Consider the following 22,380-nt stretch of genomic DNA (forward strand, 5'->3'; position numbering starts at 1 on the left):
AACCTGTCCTGGTGTGTGTGTTTGGGTATCGGTGTGGCAGACTCTGTCTTTGTGTGTGTTTGGATGTTGGTGGGGCAGAGCCTGTCCTTGTGTATGTGTGTGTGTTTGGATGTCAGTGTGGCAGAGCCTGTCCTGGTGTGTGTGTGTTTGGGTGTTGGTGTGGCAGAGCCTGTCCTGGCGTGTATTTGGTCATCTATTTCCTGGCACTTTACTTACTGTAGGAATTAAAAGGAACTATTTAATTTTTACTTATCCAGAGATTAAAGTCCCTCCTGAATCTGTAGCCACTTCAGAGGAGAAAACTTTTTTGGTCCAGAAATCAGTCAGAGGAAAAGTAAAGGTTTTGTGTTATTTACTCTATTTCAATCTGCATATTTTATTAAGAAGGATTACTGGCAGTAAATTGTGGCTTCAGGCGTTCCCTGTCTAATGACGTGTTTTTTAGTTTACTGATTACTCCCAATACCATCACTCAAGATTGTTTTTGGTTGAACATTGGCTTAGTGTACAGAGAGTTGTTATAAATGATAAATCTTCAAGCTGGACAAAAGTGCTAAGTGGTGTTCCTCAGGGTTCTGTTCTGGGACCAATTTTATTCGATATATTTATAAATGACCTTGCAATAGGCATTGAAAGTCATGTTTCCGTGTTTGCAGATGACACTAAACTCTGTAAAGTAATACAACGTGAGCAGGATATTACTTTGCTACAGAGGGATTTAGACTGAGGCACTGGGCAAACAAATGGCAGATGAAATTAAATGTAGATAAATGCAAATGCACTTCGGGGTAAGGAATGCACAAGCAACTTAAACCCTAAATAGTAGTGAATTAAGGATAACAACAAATGAAAAGGATTTGGGAATTGTTATAGACAACAAACTAGGAAACAATGTGCATTGTCAGCCAGCAGTTGCCAGTAAGGTATTGTCGTGTATAAAAAGAGGCATCAATTCGCGGGATAAAAATATAATTTTGCCCCTTTATAAATCAATGGTAAAACCACACCTTAAATATGCTGTGCAATTTTGGGCACCTATTCTTAAGAAGGATATTATAGCACTGGAAAAGGTGCAGAGGTGGGCTACAAAATTAATAAAAAGAATGGAACACTTTAGTTATGAAGAAAGGTTAATTAATTAAAATCTGTTTAGTTTAGAAAAACCGCGCCTCAGAGGGGATATGATAGCATTATATAAATATATTCGGGGCCAATACAAACCATTGTGTCAAATCTATTCATAAACAGGACTATGCATAGGAGACGTGGTCACGCATTTAGACTGGAAGAAAGAAGATTTAGTCTAAGGCAAAGGAAAGGTTTGTTTACAGTTAGGACAATAAGGATGTGGAATTCTCTGCCTGCAGAGGTAGTTTTATCAGAGTCTGTACAGACATTTAAACAATTGGATGAATACTTGCAAAAACATAATATTCAGGGATATAATTTTTAAATTATGGGGAATCAGCTTCTTGATCCAAGTAGAGATCTGACTGCCATTCTGGGGTCAAGAAGGATTTTTTCCCCTAGTTTGTGCAAAATTGGAAAGAGCCACAACTGGTTTTTTTGCCTTCTTTTGGATCAACAGAACTGACTCTCTGATTAACGAAAAGCTTTCCTTCAATTTGCAATGCCATAAAGGGCCCTGTTAGTGTGGTATTTGAGCAGGGAAAGTAATTTGCAGATAAAGGAAATTTAATGGAACAAACTACGTTACTGTAAACAGCACGTTCGTTAATGTATATTCATGTTCTGTCCCCACATGAAGGCGAATGAAGGTGTAACTGATAGTGGCTGTGTGACTTTCCTACCTTCGTGTCCAAGCAGTGGAGCAGACAGGACCGGCAAAAGCTCAGGTTAGATGGATACACGTAGACACAGTGATTTGAATCAATGTGGGTTTATTTGACCCAAGTCAAACACAAACAATGATATAATACTGAAACCTTGGTGTTGTCTGTTGAAATCTTTCCTTAAGCTAACTGCTGGTCAAAAAACTGATGCCTTACGAGCCCAAGTGATGAATGTCCAGTCACACAGAAAGCAGATCCCTCACAAGGGTTGCAGGAAGTGACATGGACCCAGGCTCCTCAAAACTTTATTAACAAGAGCAGAGGCGTGCAGCATACAAATTCTGGCCAGCAAATTGCAGCAAAACAACAATACATATAAACAACGTAGTGATGGAAGAACTGATAATATGGTGGACATTAAATAAATATGAGAATAGTACAGAGGACAGCACACTCCCTGTCTGAAATTCCCGAGGGAATTTCACTATGACTAATGTCCAAAAAATATATGGAACAAACCTGTAACAAACATGTTAGAATAAAACAGGAAACATTACAACATAGTCCTGTTTCAAACTTGGAATGGAGAAGATCCATGTTCAGTTCTGTTCATCCTGCAGGGATGTTCTCGATGGGTAGTATCAGAATAAGTTTGTTAATTGGCCTTGCAAACGTTTTATGCTCACCCTTTCTGAAGATATTCAACTCCACCTTCCGGACCCTGCCATCTTTGCTAGGAAAAACCTTTGTAATAAGTCCCATAGGCCAGTGAATCCGTTCGGTTTGTTGCTCCTTCATCAACACGAGGTCTCCTTCTTTCAAGTTTGGTTTTTGGTGTTGCCATTTTCTTCTTCCTTGAAGAATCACAAGATACTCCTTTCGCCACCTGTTCCAGAAGTAATCCGCTAGGTATTGTACACGTTTCCATTGTTTCTGGTAGATGTTCGCATGGGTAAATTCTTTACTAGGTATTAGCGTATTCTCCGTTTTTTGGGTAAGGAGAACAGCCGGAGTCAGTATAGTTGGTGTTTCAGGATCCATAGACACTGGCACAAGTGGTCTTGAATTGATTATGGCTGAAACTTCAGCGAGAAGGGTGACTAGGGTCTCATGTGTGAGCCTTGAAGAGTTTACATCCATTAACATAGAATTCAAGATGCTGCGTGAGATCCCGATCATCCTCTCCCAGGAGCCCCCCATGTGGGAACTATGAGGAGGATTGAAAATCCCAGTGCAACCTTTCTCTGCCAACTGATCTTGAATGGGCTTGGTATCGATGTTCAGTTCTTTACTTGCTCCGATGAAGTTGCTTCCGTGGTCAGACCTCAACTGTTTCGCTGGTCCTCTGATTGCGAAGAACCATCTTAAGGCATTAATAAGGCTGGATGTGTCCATGGATTCTATTACCTCTATGTGAACGGCACGCACACTCATGCAAGTGAATAGTACAGCCCAACGTTTACTGTTTGCGTGACCGCCGCGGGTCCTGCGTGCAGACACCATCCATGGCCCAAAAATGTCTAGGCCAACGTAGGTGAATGGTGGCTCTGTACATAGTCTATCCACAGGTAAGTCAGCCATTTGTTGGTGTAGTTGTATTCCTCTTGCTTTACGACAGTGCACACAGTCGTGCAGTATTTGGGCCACACGTTTTTTCATACCTATAATCCAAAGGCCTGCAGACCGTAACCTGCCCTCAGAGATTTGTCTGCCTTGGTGTTCAGCCTTTTTGTGGTGGTGTCGGATCAGCAAGACAGTGATATGATGTTTGCTGGGAATGATGAGAGGATTTTGTTCTGCAACTCCTAGGTGGGCTTGATTCAAACGACCACCGACTCTCAGCAAGCCAGAACCGTCCATAACTGGATTTAAATTGGCAAGAGGGCCTTTTATTGGAATCTGCTGTTTGTTGTACAAGCACTTCCATTCTACGTTGAATTCTTCCTGCTGGACATGGCGTATTATGAGGGACTCACTATGAGAGATATCTTCAGCGGAGAGGGGTTTATGACAGACATGCCAACCATGACAATCTTTATCTCGTTGAGTACTGTGATAACATCTCGCAATGTGCACTAACCTAGCGATAGTTCTGACGAGTCTCATCCAACGGGAGAAACGCTGGAAGCGCTGACAACCGAGGCTGGAGGTTTGCTTTATTCCAGTAACTAATGCACTAACTTCAGCACGGATTTCTGGATCATTATCCGGATCCTGGATGCTGAAAACTTCCTGTACACATTCGTCCCTCTGTCTCAACAGAAACTCCGGACCTGTAAGCCAAGAAGAGTTAATAAAGGAACCTATAGACATCGGCCTAGTGGCGTGGTCTGCTGGATTAACATTGGATGGCACATAGTGCCATTGTTCAGGTTTTGAAGACCTCCTGATTCTCTCTATGCGGTTACTGACGTAAACATAAAATCGTTTAGTCCGATTATAAATATAACCTAAAACGACCTTACTGTCCGTGTAATACTGGACCTCTTCTATGTCGACACCCAGTTCTTGTTGTATGAAGTCTGCAATCTCCACTGCTAACACAGTCCCACAGAGTTCAAGCCTGGGAATAGTATGATCAGGCTTGGGAGCCAACTTAGCCTTACCAAAGACGAATCCAATGTGACTTTGATTGTTGGGTTCTGTCACCTTCAGATAGGCAACCGCTGCTATGGCTTCCGTGGAGGCGTCTGAGAACACGTGGAGTTCTTTCCTTATGCTAGAGGTAGATGAGGTTTTGACATAGCATCTCGGGATGTGGATCTCATCCAAGGCACACAAACATTGTTTCCAGGCTTCCCATTTTTGCTCTTTATCAGAAGGAAGTGGGGTATCCCAATCCTTGACGGTTTCAGAAAGCTGTCTCAGTAGGGATCTACCTTGTATGGTGATGGGCGCTACAAATCCCAGCGGATCAAATAGGCTGTTCACCACTGATAGGACACCACGTTTTGTGAATGGCTTGTCTGCACAACTTATTTGAAAACCGAAGGAGTCAGCCGAGAGATCCCACCTGAGGCCCAAGCTCCTCTGCACAGGTGGACTGTCCAGTCCCAGGTTAATGTCCTTGAATCCAGGTGCATGATCACCTGACTCAAAGGCTCTCATTACGGCCAGGCTGTTTGAAGCAATTTTGTGTAGTCTAAGTTTAGCTTGGTACAACATTCTTTGAGTCCTCTTGAGCAGACTGATAGCCGCTTCTTCAGTCGGTAGTGATTTGAGTCCGTCATCTACGTAGAAGTCCTTTTCTACAAAGTCTCTCGCGTCTGCACCATACTCGGACTCTCCTTCTAACGCAGTTCTCCGAAGGCCGTAAGTTGCTACGGCAGGTGAAGGGCTGTTTCCAAATACATGCACCCTCATTCGATACTCCACCATCTTTGCGTTGGTGTCATTGTCCTTGTACCACAGAAACCTGAGGAAATTCCTGTGGTCCTCTCTGACTACGAAACAGTGGAACATCTGTTCAATGTCGGCAGTGATGGCAACAGGCTCTTTCCTGAACCTCATCAGCACTCCTACTAAGTTATTTGTCAGATTGGGACCCGTGAGAAGAACATCATTTAGAGATACACCTTGATGTTTGGCACTTGAATCGAAAACAACCCTAATTTGATTAGGTTTCCGTGGGTGATACACTCCGAATGAAGGCAAGTACCAGCACTCTTCGTTCTTCCTTAAGGATGGAGCTCTTTCTGCATGGTTGTTACGGAATATTTTATCCATAAAGGTGACAATGTGTTTTCTCATTTCAGGCATGCTGTTCATGGTACGCTGAAGAGAGTTAAATCTAGACAGAGCTTGTTCCAGATTGTTAGGGAGTCTTAGCCTGGTAGCTCGGAAGGGTAATGGAGAAACCCAATGATTGGTTTCGTCTTTAAAGGAGTCTCTGTCCATTATCTTGACAAATTCTCTGTCCTCTACTGACAAGGCTACTTTATCGTCGTTCTTGGTTGTGTGAAAGACTGATCTCCCCAAGTCTTCGGCAAAAAAGGGAGAAATGATGTCAGGTGGCTGTATGAGGTCTGGAGACTTCTCTTTCACCTCATAGTGATGAGGACACGGCTTAATGCTAGTTGCGCGTCCATCTCCACGCACGTAAGTCTTGAAGGAGTCAATTCCTGGTTGATCTAAGCATACGTTCCCTATGACTACCCATCCCAAGTCCAGTCTCTGGGCGTATGGTGCATAGTCGGGACCATTACATTGTTGACGCACCTTGTGTACCCTTAGATTGTCTCTGCCGAGCAGGAGTAGAATCTCGGCGTTGATGTCCATAGGTGGGATAAGGCTGGCTAGGTGCCTTAGGTGTGGTTGGTGAAATGCAGCTTCTGGGGTAGGAATCTCATCCCTATGGTTGGGTATTTGGTCACATTCGATCAGCGTCGGTAGGGGTATTTCGGTATCCCCATTGATAGGAGAAGCAATGAATCCTTGTGCCCTTCTGCCGCTAGTCTCTATGCGGCCCGAGCAGGTGTTTAAGGTGTAGGGTTCTGATGGTCCTTTGATTCCAAAGGCTTCAAAGAATTTAGGTCCCGCTAGGGACCGGTTACTTTGGTCGTCGATGATGGCATACATTCTTACTGCCTTTTCTGGTTGTCCGTCTGGGTAAACCTTGATTAGGCATAGTCGGGCACAACATTTCTCACTCTGACTCTCCCCACATACTTCCAAGCATGAGCAGGAAACAGCTGTGGTGGTGTTGGCGTGATTCTGGGGCTCCCCGCCATGACTTGGAGCGGGACTAATGGAAACTGCAGCCGGTGAGTCTCTGGCGAGTGGGGTTGGGTGCATAGCTGAGGCATGTCTTTCGCTATGACACTCTTCACACTTGATGGCAGATTTACAGTCCCTGGCCATGTGCTCCAATGAAGCGCAGCATCTGAAACATACCCCAAGCTCGGTGAGGACTTTCTTGCGCTCCTGTATGGTTTTGGATCTAAACCCTCTGCATTTGTTCAGTGAGTGTGGTTTTTTATGAATAGGACATTCACGATTGAAGGACTTATCTCCTAACGAGGTAGTGTACTGTTTTCCTGTGGGTACTGCAGGTGATGGTAGGTTAGTCTTTGTAACGCTCACGCTGCTCTTAAAGTCTCTGTGTTTATGCATGACACTTTCATACCTTGATGATGATGACGTCGCTGAGGCTATAGTGTTGGACCCCAGGAAGTCAAGGCTGGGGTCATTCCTCATCTGGGACTGTTCATCGATGAACCTACAGAAATGAATAAATGGGGGAAAAGTGACGTCATGCGCTCTTTTGTACCTTGAGACTGACGCTGCCCACTTCTCTTGCAGACTGTATGGTAGCTTCACAACAATTGGGTTCACTCCATGCGCTGTATCCAGGTAGCACAGCCCAGTCAAACGAGGGTCTCTTTTGGCTAGCTCCAGTTCCATGAGCAGATCACTTAAGTCCTGAAGCTTATGGACTTCCTTGAGATTGATCTTTGGGATGTTTTGCAGTCTCAGGAACAGGGCCTTCTCTATCGCTCCTGCACTACCAAAGGTCCGTTCAAGTCTCTGCCAGGCGGCAGCGAGACCTGCTTCTGCTTGTCCCACATAGACAGTTCTGAGGCTCTTGATACGATTTGTAGAGCCTGGGCCCAACCATTTGATCATGAGGTCAAGTTCTTGCTCTACGGTTAGGTTGAGGTTGGCAATGGCGGCTTTGAAGGTTGCTTTCCAGGCTCTATAGCTCTCTGCACGGTCATCGAACTTTGAAAGACTGGTGTTGATTAGCTCTCTGCTCACCATAAACCTGGCAAACTCAGACAGATCTGATTTCTCACTGCTTGTTGCCATGACAACTTGTGATGCCCCTGGGGCGTATGGGCTGCTTGGCGTGAAAGGGTGAGATGCTACCGGGTAAAATGATGTTGCTGCAGGGTTGAGCTGTGGTTTAGCCTCTGTAGATTCTGATGACTGCTGCTTGAGCTGTGGAGGTAGGCCAGAAAACACCTGATCTTGCTGTAATAACTGTCCTTGAGTGGGCACATCCGGGTGACGGTTATTAGCTTGCTCAGGTGCTGTGGGTGGCACTAGCACCGTAGGTAAAGCTGGTTCGGAGGTTTCAGTGTTGTCGGCTTGTACAGTACTGGAAATAGGGGGTGGCACGGGTAACTGTTTCAGCACATAGTCACTGGTGCGATCGACTGGATCGTCCATTTCCTGTGGTAGCGAGCAGACTGGATCAAGACCTTGGCTCAATGCTTGCTCAAGTATTCTTACTTTGGCTAACGCAATTTCCTCATCCATCTCTGATTCAAAAATCTTTATCCGAGCTTCTGCTTCTGCCTTTGCATAAGCTGTTTTCTCAATGAAGGTACATCTCGCCTTGGATTGTTCTGCATTTATGCGGGCCTCTATTATTCTGTCACTCATGGCTGAGCTTCTAGAGCGCGATGATCGGTATGACCGAGAGGAATGTTTAGATGAATTTGATCTGTGTGATCTAGTTTCCTGCATATGAGAGATATGGAGTTCCGCTTTATCTTTAACATCCTGCACCATGGCGTCTCTTTCTCTGTCTAATGATTCTGCCTTGCTCAGTTCTGATGAGGCTTCATCGATATTAGAGTCTCTTAGAAAGGTTATATACCTTGTGGATAGTCCCTTGTATCTTTCAATAAGAAATAGTAATAGTGATCAGGCGCTAGTAATTTATACAACAAATGTGTGATAAATGTGTAAGTGAAAAAATGCTGCAAACACTAATAGGATAACCCCAAAATGCCTACAATAAACAAAATATAGTAAAGTGTTGCGCCTATTACAATTGTGACAATATAAATATATAAATAATATAGTATCAGATAAACGAAAAATAATACTTATATTAGTTTTCAGTTTCCATTCGTGGTGTCAGAGTATGTTGCAATATGTAAAAATAAAGAGAAAAGAAAAAATCATAGTGCTTTCCATAAATATATAAAAAATCAAGTGAATCTTTCGTATGATCTTTCACTCACATGAAAATGAGCAATGAGTTTGCTCTGACTTATCAGGTTCTCTAGTGAAGGAGCTTCGACTCCGTTCCCGCCGAACAAGTTGCTCCGGGACGCCCTCTCCGAATTATCGCTTCGAGTGTTATACCGTCCACACGGCAACAAGTGCGGGTCGGGTCGATACGGGAGATAGAGCAGGCAGGGAGGTGAAGTATGGATATATATTTAATATTAAAAAAAGTGCAGCATGCTCACATTTAAAATAACAGTCTGTAGCGCGTCTGAAATTCTCCGTTCCTTTCCAAAGCAAACAGTTTTCAGGTTTAGCGCAATGACGTAATCCAGCGTAATCCAACGCAATCCAACACGCAAACGCGTTTCACCCAATCGGGCTTCCTCAGTGACGTGTTGGTTGGTTCTCTCCTCCCTCCTTAAATACTCGATCTCTCGTACGGTATGTTGATTGTCTCTCGTTACTTTGTTTCCAGTCTCTGTGACGTGTTAATTGATTCTTGTTACATTGTATCAAGCATTAGCTATCTCTCTATGACGTGTTAATTGGCTCTTATTGTATTATATCAGGTTAAATTGGACCAGATAAGAATAATGTACATAATAAATTTCTATAATATGTGATAAATTAGACCTTGTATCTTTCATAAGCTGTGTTCAGCCGTCCAACAGCGACTTGTAAGCTGGCAGCACCACCTGAGGAGGATTTAAGTCCTGACATGAGGGAGGAAACCCGTTCCCATTGCTCTTCCAGGTTATCACATAGCTCATCTTTCATGGTGTGATAGTTTTCAATGACCTTTATTGTCGGTTTAAGAGAGCGTCTTGGTCGTGCGTCTTGGTCTGCTGGAAGCGTGGGCTCTGCTTGCTGCTCTTCATAATTACCATTATCAGGTTGCATTTGCTTTGTTTTATCACTGGGGAACTCAGCAAGGTCCTTTTCGGCCATTTTGATTTAAGGTGCGCTATCTCTTTAAGAAAATAAACTTTTGAATTGGGGGCTGAAAATCGCTGCACGGTTCCTATAGGGCACCTGATAAGCTTCCTAAGGTGTTTTGAGTGAATTGCTGGGTTTTTGGAGTTGTGGAGGACTTCCAGGCGTGGGAGTAGATACTGCAGATGCACGTTGATTCCCCTAGGCTTGTCCAGACATGTTCAGTGGCTGGGCAGATTTGCTGCACGTGAGCCTGTTGCTAGGGAGATTCCTGAGTGTGGTACTGGTCACTAAGGCAGTTTTTTGACTGTTCTGTCCCCACATGAAGGCAAATGAAGGTGTAACTGATAGTGGCTGTGTGACTTTCCTACCTTCGTGTCCAAGCAGTGGAGCAGACAGGACCGGCAAAAGCTCAGGTTAGATGGATACACGTAGACACAGTGATTTGAATCAATGTGGGTTTATTTGACCCAAGTCAAACACAAACAATGATATAATACTGAAACCTTGGTGTTGTCTGTTGAAATCTTTCCTTAAGCTAACTGCTGGTCAAAAAACTGATGCCTTACGAGCCCAAGTGATGAATGTCCAGTCACACAGAAAGCAGATCCCTCACAAGGGTTGCAGGAAGTGACATGGACCCAGGCTCCTCAAAACTTTATTAACAAGAGCAGAGGCGTGCAGCATACAAATTCTGGCCAGCAGATTGCAGCAAAACAACAATACATATAAACAACGTGGTGATGGAAGAACTGATAATATGGTGGACATTAAATAAATATGAGAATAGTACAGAGGACAGCACAATTTATACAAGCAATGTTAGGATGTCATTAGCACTTATAAACACATTAAATAAAACATGATTTCTAATATTTTTCTCAGTTAGCATCGACGACCTGTAAGTTTACATTTGCTGCCAGCCATTACGAAATAGAACTATTAATGAATAAATTATTTATGAATGTTAATATTTGAAAGTATTTCTTTCAAAATAATGAAGCCTTCTTTTAAGGAAGCATATTATTTTTTTACAATGCCTCAGAAATATTCAGAAAGCAGCTGTTACTTTAGAAGCTACAGTCTGTTCTTCTTGATGACTGACATTGCCTTTTTAGCAGACTAATCTGGTAGCTGACAGTTACTCTTTCTGCAGCAGGCGATTCAATTTGGATAAAGAGGATCTTAAAGAGAGATCCTCTGCTGAATTGGATTCAAAATAAGTGTCTCCTGGAGCCACGAGTGATCACTTAGGTGGCATTCACTCATTGGTGACCAGAACACTGACTGCATCACTTCCCGTCTATCACCGGTACAGGCTTGTATGTAATTGGGCAATAAAATATGTGATCTACAAGGGCTCTCCTATGTATATTCTCTAGATCTTAGAAACACTTTCTGTTTGTACTCATACCTGGGAACTCTCAAGGTTTCACCTGGAGTCTTTGGGTGAAGCACTGCTTCTTCAGGTGTTTCTGATCTTGATCTGGGGCATGGTAGCTGTGTTTAGCCATGCCCACTACTCTGCATATATCTGTTCCCACTCCCAGACAATTCAATGCTGTTTGGGGGATTATTCATGCCCACCAAATGGCTAAAAATGAAGCAACAGATTTAAGCTTTAATGTGTAAGAGGGGACCAATTTCCATAGTTTTACTTGGATGTAGTTGATTCCAAAAGCAAATTTCAAAACAGAAAGCATATTAATAAATAGGTTTAGCTGTGGTCATGACAGTTTAAACTAGATGTATACAATAGCATTGGGTTACCTTGGCTTGATATGAGCTTAGTTGTGACTGTTTATAACAATTATAACAATCATCTGTTCCTTAGCAAGTCTAAAAATTAGGTAAATACAACCAAAGTGTAGAAGCCATGTGTGAAAAACTATGTTCCTATGCTTCCATAGGAACTAAGATGCCCTTGATTAATTGATCATCAGCAAAAAGTCAAAGTTTTAGCAGTTTGCTGCCCTGGAGCTTTCAGGTATGTATTAACACAATGACAAGAAGGAAAGACATCACCAAGGATCTTAGAGAAGCAATTGTTGCTGCCCATCAATCTGGGAAAAGTTATAATTAGACTTGGGTGCTGGCCAACTCTTCGTGTTACAGTCTTACTTCTAAAATTTTTTTTAAAAACTCCTGATATCTAAAAGTGAAAGCTAGCCTACAAAAAGAAAACTTTTCACATCCCCCTCCATTTTCCCCAAGCATATGTTTCATACATAGTGAAGGAAAGTATGCCTAACACTCCAATAAATAGATTTTTTAAATGTGTTGCTAAATATGAAGCTTCAGAAAACTGACGTGGGCCAGAAGGAAATGTGACATTTTCACCACTGTTTCAGCATCAGAGTGGGCTCCTTAGTAAAGTGCTTGTTAGAATAAATTGTGTTTGTAAAGTTTGATGGCATATAAAAACAAAGGTCTTGGAAATTCATCTGTTATGGGGAAATATATTGGCACTAAATTTCAATGAAAGTCTAAATAACACAGAAAAGTCCAGGTTTGGACAAAGTTAGCCAAAATGTTACTACTAGATTGAGGGCTGGGATCATTTTTAGTTTGGTGGAAGCTAAAGGCTGGAACCAGTTTATTCATTTTTTATTTGTAGTTCATTTTCGGTGACAAACTTTCAGTGTTTAAAAAAAAAAGTGAGAAAAAGTGTTACTATAACACTTTATATTAATGTAGATAGCATACAAAAAAAATATAACTGAGGTCGCTGTGTGATCACTCCACTAGAAATATAAGTTACAAGAAAAACATTTCTTGCCCTCAAAGTACAAAAATAAGAAAAAATAGTGTAGAATGTAAGGGGCCAATTTTTAGGTTACTTGCACTTGTTGCCCTAGAACTTGCATTAGGTATTTCTAAGCTCAGGACAAATATTAGAATATATTAAGCAATTTTTTCATTACCTTTTGTAGATGAATAAATTATTTTTATTTTTTATAATAAATTATATATGATCAAAGTAATGGTATCTAAATACAATTGGTGTTTGGTACAGTAAAGAAGAAAATTACAGCTAAACACAAACACAGTAGAAATGCCATTGTCACAAACGTTACAACATTTCAAAAAACAGTTTGGTCGCAAAATGGTTAAACCAGATAAACACAGAGTAGACAAAATATTTATTTCCTTGCATACATATTTTGGTAATTTGATTTATTCATGCAGGAAGGCACTCTGCTCATGAGACACTAGAAGAGGGGGGACTACAGTTAGGACCACTTAGCTAACTACAAATAACCATATGGGTGACATTATGAATAAATAAACAGACAAACATAGCAGAGAAGGTGCTTCTGGGTGCCATGCTACGTTTTCCGGCATTGGTTCAGTTAGTCCAGAAGAAGGCTACACTGGTCTTACATATATACTGTGTATATATATATATATATATATATATATATATATATACCTGTGTGTGTGATCTCACCCATTCTATACTGTGTCCCTGAATGGGAGAAATAAATTGTCATCACCTTAACAGGACCAGGATGTCAGGGTCTGAGGTCACAAGTAAGTGTGCTGCCTGGAGACACAGGGGTTCTAGTTCACTGCCCATGGACAATAATGGGACATTTACAGGGTTAGTTCCTTAGCAACCCGCTTCTGGCATCAGTACTAGAGCTATTAGTTAGCCTTAGATGCTTTCTACAACAATGTGAGGATCGAGCCAGGGTGCCGGCTGCAGAGATGGGGGGAGTTGCTTCTTTTCTGGGGAGCCTATTTTGAGTCAGTTGCTACTGGAAGTCTGGGAGAAGTGGTGCAAGAGGTGGGGTGGCTGTTGCCTCTTGTTAAGAGGGGGCATCAGCTGCTGAGGTAGAAGATAAAGTTGAAGAGACTGTTCACTGATAACCAAGGGAATCACAGTAATGTGTTATAAAAGTAGGCAGCAACTTTGTTGGAATCTGGTTTTCTTTTGGGTTTTGCATCCCAGGGCGCTGTCTGTACCTAGAAAAGTCTGTGTTATCCATGTGTGGTTGGGGGTGAAATGATGAAAGGGGACTACAGTTAGGACCACTTAGCTAACTACAAATAACCATATGGGTGACATTATGAATAAATAAACAGACAAACACATAAAAAAACAGAGTTAGATTAGCTGACATACAAGCATGTGTGAGCATGGATATGTACTTGTGTGTGTGAGCATGGATTTGTACTTATCTGTGTGTGAGCATGGATGTGTGTGTGAGTAGGGATGTGTGCTTGTGTGTGTGAGCATCGATGTGTGCTTGTGTGTGTGAGCATGGATATGTTCTTTTGTGTGTGAGCATGGATGTGTAATTTAGTGTGAGCATGGATGTGTAAGTGGGGTGAGATGGACGGTGTTAGTGAGTATGAGTAAGTGTGTTATTTGTGTGTTTACATATGTTGTATGTTTGGAGGGGGCAAGGGGCAAAAAAGGCACAGACAAGTTGTGTGAGGGCAATGATAGCACAGACTATCTGTTGAAGTTGAGGGGCACTGGGACAATTTTCCCACCGGGGACTCGCGGTTTCTAGTTATACCCCTGTGTGATGCTTCAGTTCTGTATGTGAACTGATGCATTTCACCAAAACAGCCATACTATGCTAATGCTTGCCACCATTTGCCAAGTTGTGGACACTGTGAAGATTTGTGCCTGAGGGTGCGTCTGGGCATGTCCATGGATTTACTAGTGACAGTCATGTCGAGAGAAAGAGTTTTATATGCAAGTATAACCAGGGACTTTCAAGGGCTTATTCAACTAAAAAGTATAAGTAGTAGTGAGACTAAGTTTCAGATATGCGTAGGTTGTTATCTCAGTCTTGCTGAAAATAGTAGGGATGTGTTAGCACAAAACAATATCAACATCAGCTGAACCAGAGCGCTACTACAGGATGTTTTGTGGGTTTATATATTGGTTTTTAATATATTTTCATAACATACCAATTCCATTCTGACCCTTGATCTTCACTGTCAAATGACATAGCTATTTTACCCGACACCGATTTTGACTGTTTATTATAAAGACCATTAGTCTATATTTTGACCCCTTGTCCCATACATTTCAAATGGCCAAAAAGCCACATCATTGTTTTAGGGGGTGCAGTTAGAGGCTTGACTAGAAAGTGATAATAGTTATGTAAGCGAGTAAGGCATTTAGAAGAAGAGCAGTAGGTCCTGAACTTATGGGTGGAAAGGGTGCATGACCTTGCTGGAGGGAGGTGAAAGAAGTGAGATTTTTATGGATCTATATAGATTTTTGTGGATCTATATAGTCCAGGACATAGCTAGGAGACTTTCTTTTTGGCTACAACAAGAAACAATAACATCTGTAAGAACACCAGTATGTCCTTACCTGTGATGTCTGATCCAGTGTTGGAGGCAAGGCTGGAGGAGATTAGGACCATTGCAGTTTCCAAAGGGTCTTTTTGAAGGCATTCTTACCCAGTCCCTTAATGTCTGTATCTGGACCTGTCTGGAGTAGGCCCAGTCGTCCATCATCACGGTTGAGTCCTGATTTTGTCCGCTCTTCTCAGAGGGTTTATAGTGGTGGTAGCAGAGAAGGTGCTTCTGGGTGCCATGCTACGTTTTCCGGCATTGGTTCAGTTAGTCCAGAAGAAGGCTACACTGGTCTTACATATATACTGTGTATATACATATATATATATATATATATATATATATATATATATATATATATACCTGTGTGTGTGATCTCACCCATTCTATACTGTGTCCCTGAATGGGAGAAATAAATTGTCATCACCTTAACAGGACCAGGATGTCAGGGTCTGAGGTCACAAGTAAGTGTGCTGCCTGGAGACACAGGGGTTCTAGTTCACTGCCCATGGACAATAATGGGACATTTACAGGGTTAGTTCCTTAGCAACCCGCTTCTGGCATCAGTACTAGAGCTATTAGTTAGCCTTAGATGCTTTCTACAACAATGTGAGGATCGAGCCAGGGTGCCGGCTGCAGAGATGGGGGGAGTTGCTTCTTTTCTGGGGAGCCTATTTTGAGTCAGTTGCTACTGGAAGTCTGGGAGAAGTGGTGCAAGAGGTGGGGTGGCTGTTGCCTCTTGTTAAGAGGGGGCATCAGCTGCTGAGGTAGAAGATAAAGTTGAAGAGACTGTTCACTGATAACCAAGGGAATCACAGTAATGTGTTATAAAAGTAGGCAGCAACTTTGTTGGAATCTGGTTTTCTTTTGGGTTTTGCATCCCAGGGCGCTGTCTGTACCTAGAAAAGTCTGTGTTATCCATGTGTGGTTGGGGGTGAAATGATGAAAGAGGTTGCATTTAGACTAATTCATCATCACTCTTTTCCTAAGGTGGTGTCATAAATGATGACATAGCACCAGAATTGTGCTGGGTCTAATATGCTTCTTTTGATTGGACGGGTCAGATGTCTAGGCAATGCAGTAAAGGGGTTTTAATGATCAAAACTGACATAAAGTCAACTTTCTGGTTGCTCCTTGGGCAAAGGATTATTTCCCTCCCTTGAGGTATTCCTGGGATGGGAAATCCCAACGAGTTGTTCAATCTCGTGTTTATATTTTGAGAAGTTTAGTTTTACTTTTCTGCAATGAGTGATGTCACGGTAACCCCCTGTGGCTGAGGAAACATGAGGGTATGTTTGGGTTTGGGAGGGGGGCACTGATGCATTCCTGGGGAGACTCCTCACCTGCCTGTCCAGTCCATTCTTATGTGTTATCTATTATGGCTCATTGGGGGGGGGTCTGGTCTGCCCTAACCAGACTCCCATGAACTAGCTGCCTATGGGGGCTCTACATGCATGGAAATGCTTGATGCGCCTGACGGGGACCTAGCCACAAATCCATGGAGCTGTATGGCAGCTAGAAACTGCGTCGATACCCGCCGGCAATTGGAACTATGACGCCACAGACATCCATTGTCCTACAACTCTTCTGGGGTTATACTGTGCTTGTGGTGGGCAACACTTGGAGGTGGTTACAGAGAGGGAGCTTATTTAGGAACCCTGGTTTTATTACCAGTCTTTAGAAATAGAAAAGAGTGAAGAATCATTCAACAGAACATGTTTCCTCTGTGATGTGAGGCTTGCATGCGAGTGGAATTTTGGAACTCTTCAGCTATTGAATCAGCAGAGCTTTGGCGACTTTTACGCACCATGCCCCTCCGCACTTAGTGACCCCACTCTATGACTTTACGTGGTCTTCCACTTCGTGGAGATGCTGCTGTTCCTAAACGCTTCCACTAATACCATTGGAATGACCATGGAATATCTAGCAGGGATGACATTTCACAAACTGACTTATTGCAAACGTGGCATCCTATTACAGTACCACACTTCAATTCACTGAGCTCTTCAGAACAACCCTTTATGTGTAAAGGCAGCATGAAAGGGCAGCATATTTGTATTTATGTGTTTGTGGGCAAGTGTGTGTAAAAGCAGCGTGTATGGGTAGTCTTGTGTAAGGGCAGTGTATTTGTATAAGTGTGTTTTGGGCAGGTGTGTATAAAGGCAGCGTGTATGGGCAGTCGTGTGTAAGGGCAGTGTATGTGTATATGTGTGTTTATGGGCAGGCATGTGTAAGAGCAGTGTCAATAAAATAACCTCTGTAAAAAAATAGCTGAGGGGGCACAATTTTCCATTCTTGCCTCGGGTGAAAACAGGGGCGGGCTGGGCCGGGGGGCAGGGGGGCACCCTGATTCTACATTAAACGGCCACGAAGCCGGCCATTTAAGTGGCCGATTCGGCCGTCTTTAATGCCCGCAGCATCCGCGGTGGGCCGGCCGAACGGGCCGGCACACGAGATGCCATTGCAGCCGATATGGCTGTGAGTCCTAAAGGGGCGGTAAGACACGCTGGCCACTTTAAAATCATTAAGCGGCCAGCGTGCCTCCACAGTGCCACCCAGTGTCCTGTTCCGTGTGACTCTGTCCCCTTGAGCAGCACGTCACATTGTGAATGTGATGGGCCGCTAAATAGGGCGCAGTCACACGGAACAGTTCCTCGTGACAGGTAGAAGAGCACGTTGGAGGACAGCAGCAGTGAAGGATGGCAGCAAAAATTTAAGTATTAAAAAAATAGTTGGGGTAATAGAAGGGGAGCCATATTCAAAGGGGGGTGCATTGGGACAACAATTAAATACAAAATGGGGGTGGCTAGGGGGTATAAGTACACAACAGGGTGGTTGGGGCACCACATAAATCAATACACAAAGGTGGGTGGCTGGGTTCAATATACATGGGTCATTAACAATGCAAAGGGGGGCATCACTACACAAGGGAGGGGTGCTGGCAGGGGACATCACATAAATCAATACACAAGGGTATTGGGGCATAATGTACAAAGGGGGCTGGCTGGGGCACAAATCCACATGGGGCAATATACAAGGGTGTGGGGGGAAATACAGTAAAACCAAAGGGGGGCTGGCTGAGGCATCAATACACAAGGGGGGAAAACAAACAAACAGCAAACCAGTGTGGAAAGCATTTTGGATGTGGGTGTCAGTGTGGCAGAGCCTGTCCTGGTGTGTGTGTGTGTTTGGGTGTAGGTGTGGCAGAGCCTGTACTAGTGTGTGTGTGTTTGGATATCGGTGTGGCAGAGCCTGTCCTGGTGTCTGTGTGTTTGGGTGTCGGTGTGGCAGAGCATGTCCTGGTGTGTGTGTGTCTGGTTGTCAGTGTGGCAGAGCCTGTACTGGTATCTGTGTGGCAGAGCCTGTCCTGGTGTGTCTGTTTGGGTGTCGGTGTGGCAGAGCCTGTCCTGGTGTGAGTGTTTGGGTGTCGGTGTTGCCTGTACTGGTGTCAGGGTAGCCTGTTTGGGGACAACATTGGCTCACACTGGGCTGCTTGGGGACAAAGTTGGCTCATTCTGGACTGTAATTTGTTAATGTTATCTTGGTGCTGGTCGGGTTCTATGTGGGCAGTGTGGACACCAGGGCTGGCTTTGGGGGTGTGCATCTTGTGAACTATGCCTGTAATTTAGGGGGTTTTATCCATACCTTCAATGCTTAGTTGTTATGTGATTTCCTGTTGATCTGTATCTGCTATGCTATGCTTCCATACATTATTTATATATACCTGCAAATACAGGGTTTGTATTTCTTATTCAGTTGATCTATACATGCATGTGCTGTTTACATGTGTTGTTTATTTGATCTATACCTGAACTACAGGGAGTAAGTAAAAGAGAGGTGTGGCTTAGTGGATGAGGGACAAAGGGACTCTGGGGATGATTACAGGGGAGAGGACCTCTCAATGTCACAGTAGGGTCAAGAGGAGGGAAGACTGTACTGACTCTCACAGTCTTCCACTAATCAATGGTCAGTGTGGCAGGGGCCCGAGGAAATGCCTAGGGTCCAATTTTTCCATATTTAAATTTTTTTTGTTAAATAAAAAAATAGCTAATCCTTGTATTAAACATAAATTATTTTACTCTCAGTCCCATCACATTACATCAATATGCGTTAGAAAATCAGGAAAAGATGGGCATGGATGGTGTGCTGATTCAGTGGCGCAACGGGCCACTTGACTAGACTTGCCCCCCAGGCCTTAGGCTGCCAGCCCTCCCCTGGGTGAAAAGGAGCTAGCTAGAGCTCTGCTCACAACAATCAAGCAGCTTGAGAGCCTGTCGCTGAACTTATTTGTAAACTATAAAGAAAAGCTTTTGTAAAGCAATACCTGAGAAAGAAGGAAAACTTTTGAAAGCTTACATTTTGTAAGTATTATGTTAATCAAATAAAAAGGGTATCATTGCATACAGCAATACCCTGGTATTTTGGCATCTATATATGTATATAGTTTTTTCAGCGGTATGATTTAGTGCCCCCAGTTTTGACTGTGGTATCTTATGTGCCCCCCTATATATTGTTCCTAGGGTCGCCACTGAGTGTGATAGAATTTCATGGGAGCCTGGGTGAAGTGCCACTATCACAGCATGCCTCTGTCAACCCAGCACCACTGCAATTAACATTAAAAAATACCATATCTATTTGTCGTAACTTTAATTTATTATGTAGGAACAGCCATCGTCATTTTTTTCTTATTATAGTCCTTCTACCTGATAGAAGCTGATTCTGCCAGCCTTAGAACAAGTGAAAGGGAAGTAAATTAGTACAGAATGGGAAAGTACAAAAGTCTTAGTTATACAGTTTTTTCCTCACATTCTGTTGACTTGCAAACAAAATAAACAAGTGATCAAAAAGCTTTAGTAAATATTTGTAATAATGCAAAAAACTAATGTGGATGACAGAGCAACTGATATCTGATGTGTAGAAAATATGCAAATTACGTTTACTAAAACACACATAAAGTATATTTGCCGAAAACAGACATTACTTATTAGAACCTAAATTTGTAATTCTTGGCATCGATGTGATTTGTATTTGTGTTTCAAATTTGAGCCTGATAACCTTTGAGCTAAAGAAAAAAAATTTAGTTGTATGTTGGGAAGAGGTGCGAAGAGCCATCAGTTTATGTTAGCATTTAAGTTATTTCATGATCTGTAAATGTAGCATTCAAAAATGTGTTGTGTTCTTAATTGAATGCCTTTGCCTTTTGCTGTAGTTTGGTTCACCTTCACAGTTTGCAAAAACCTTCTACAAGCTGCACAGAACATGGAGGTTTAATTATACTTCATATCTTTTGTTTTAGCTAAATAGTGATCGAGCTGACTCTAGAACGGGGAATTCCTTTATTGCTTTTTTTTTTTTTTTTTTATCAACCACTTCCTTCACAGAGTACAAACTGTACTGCACGGAAGTGGCTTAGTTCCTTAATTTATTTGTGTAGCTAAGTAAAACACTAATACTATTTTGTGTTAATTAATATGGGCTTTGTAGTTATCCCAGCTGCACCATTGCTTTACCCTACTGCATTACATTCACCTTTACAAATTCCTATTAAGGGGCACGCTAGATGCCCAGTAACTGGAGCACAAGGGAATCAAAGCAAGGATTGTTGGAACATATTTGTATGCTCCAACTGTAAACCATGACTGCTGTGCCGGATATATGTTACTGCTTTTTTTATAATTGTAACACATATGTGTGGTTCATTGTTGTACACGTAATTGTTGTCATTATTACTCTTTTCAATAAATGGAGAACTGAGCCAGTCTGTCTGACATTGCCTGCCTTGTGCCCTGCTCTGCCTTGCCTGCTGTAGATCAATTTCCTTCCTTACTCTGAGTGATAAATATTTTTCAAATTTTGGGGGCAATTCAGTATCCTGTATGGTGGAGCTAGACATGTGCCAGTGTCAGCCTACTCCCAGTGCCCTCCTACTACTGCAGCTGCTGCCATATCACCTTCATTACTTTGAGGGATCATTAATTAAACTGGTCCATTTTTTGGGGAGTAATTGAGTCACATAGCTTGCTGCTGGATGTGTGTATCCATTTGTGCAGTCCTGCAGTGCAAAACCGAGTATGGATCTCTTTCTTAACCTTACAATGGTGCTGCTGTAGGCAAAAGGTGAGTCCAGGAGGTTTCATGGACCTCTCCCTTTGAGAACGTCCCCTGAATGTCACTCACAAATAAAAAAATGCACCCAAATTTCCTCTGACTCGATCAGCCAGGAAACAAAATTAATAGCCTGAAAATGAATGCATAAAAAAAGTCTAAAAATTTCATCTGAATCAATTTTGCTGGCCATGCACAAATATAATGATAATAATAATAATAATTGCAATAATAATAATAATAATAAAAGCACTTGAGGTAGAAGCTGCAGCTCTGCTTCACATACATTTTCTGAATAAACCCCCATGTACAGCGTTAGTCCAGTCACTGCACAAGGCATCAGCAAAAGGGACAAAACGGAAATTAAAAGGGACCTGTTAGTTATCATTTGCATATGATGACTGGGCTTTCCATTGATACTTTAGGTTAATTGAATCAGAAATCATGTGTTTCTCACCTCCATTTTAGATGGGTCACTAGATCGGACTTAATATTATTTATATATTTATTTATATACATATTATCATTTGCCCTTCAATGGTTGATGCCAGAGGAGGCCCCTGCCGACGACCAATAGAGTTGTTCGTACGGACCTTTAACTCCTGGAGCCTCCCCAGACCAAGTTTTGAAGTCAGGAGCCGGGAGACCAATGGTCTCCCCAAGCCAAGTTGCTCCGAAGGGTAAATTGCCCTGCCCTTTGCCATTGGAACACAAAGTTTTTTTTACATGAACAGCAACGCGGAGACGAGCGCGAAGACGAACACCAGACCGGCGCCCAAGTCTAGTTATAAAGCCATTTACAAAAAATGTAAAGTCCATTATTCTACATTGAGAAAGATTATTCAAAAGTGGAAAACATTCAAGACAGTTGCCAGTCTTCCCAGGAATGGACATCCCAACAAATTTACCCCAAGATCACACCGTGCAATGCTCAAGGAAACTGCAAAAAAACACATCTCAGACAATACCGGCCTTAGTTAGCATGTTAAATATTGAAGTTCATGACTAGAAAAAGACTAAACAAGTATGGTGTTTTGGAAGGGTTGCCAGGAGAAAGTCTCTTCTCTCTAAAAACAACATGGCAGCATGGGTTTGCAAAGTTGCATCTGAACAAACCACAAGACTTATGCAGCGCCACGTTTGGCAAAAACTAAACACAGCATATATGCACAAACACCTCATAACAACTGTCAAGCCTTGTGGCCGAGGGGGTATTGTGACAGAGATCCGTACTGGGACTGAGTAGCTCTGCTGTAGAGAT

Source organism: Spea bombifrons, chromosome 3, assembly GCF_027358695.1.
Source record: "Spea bombifrons isolate aSpeBom1 chromosome 3, aSpeBom1.2.pri, whole genome shotgun sequence".
In the NCBI taxonomy this organism is placed as follows: Eukaryota; Metazoa; Chordata; class Amphibia; order Anura; family Pelobatidae; genus Spea; species Spea bombifrons.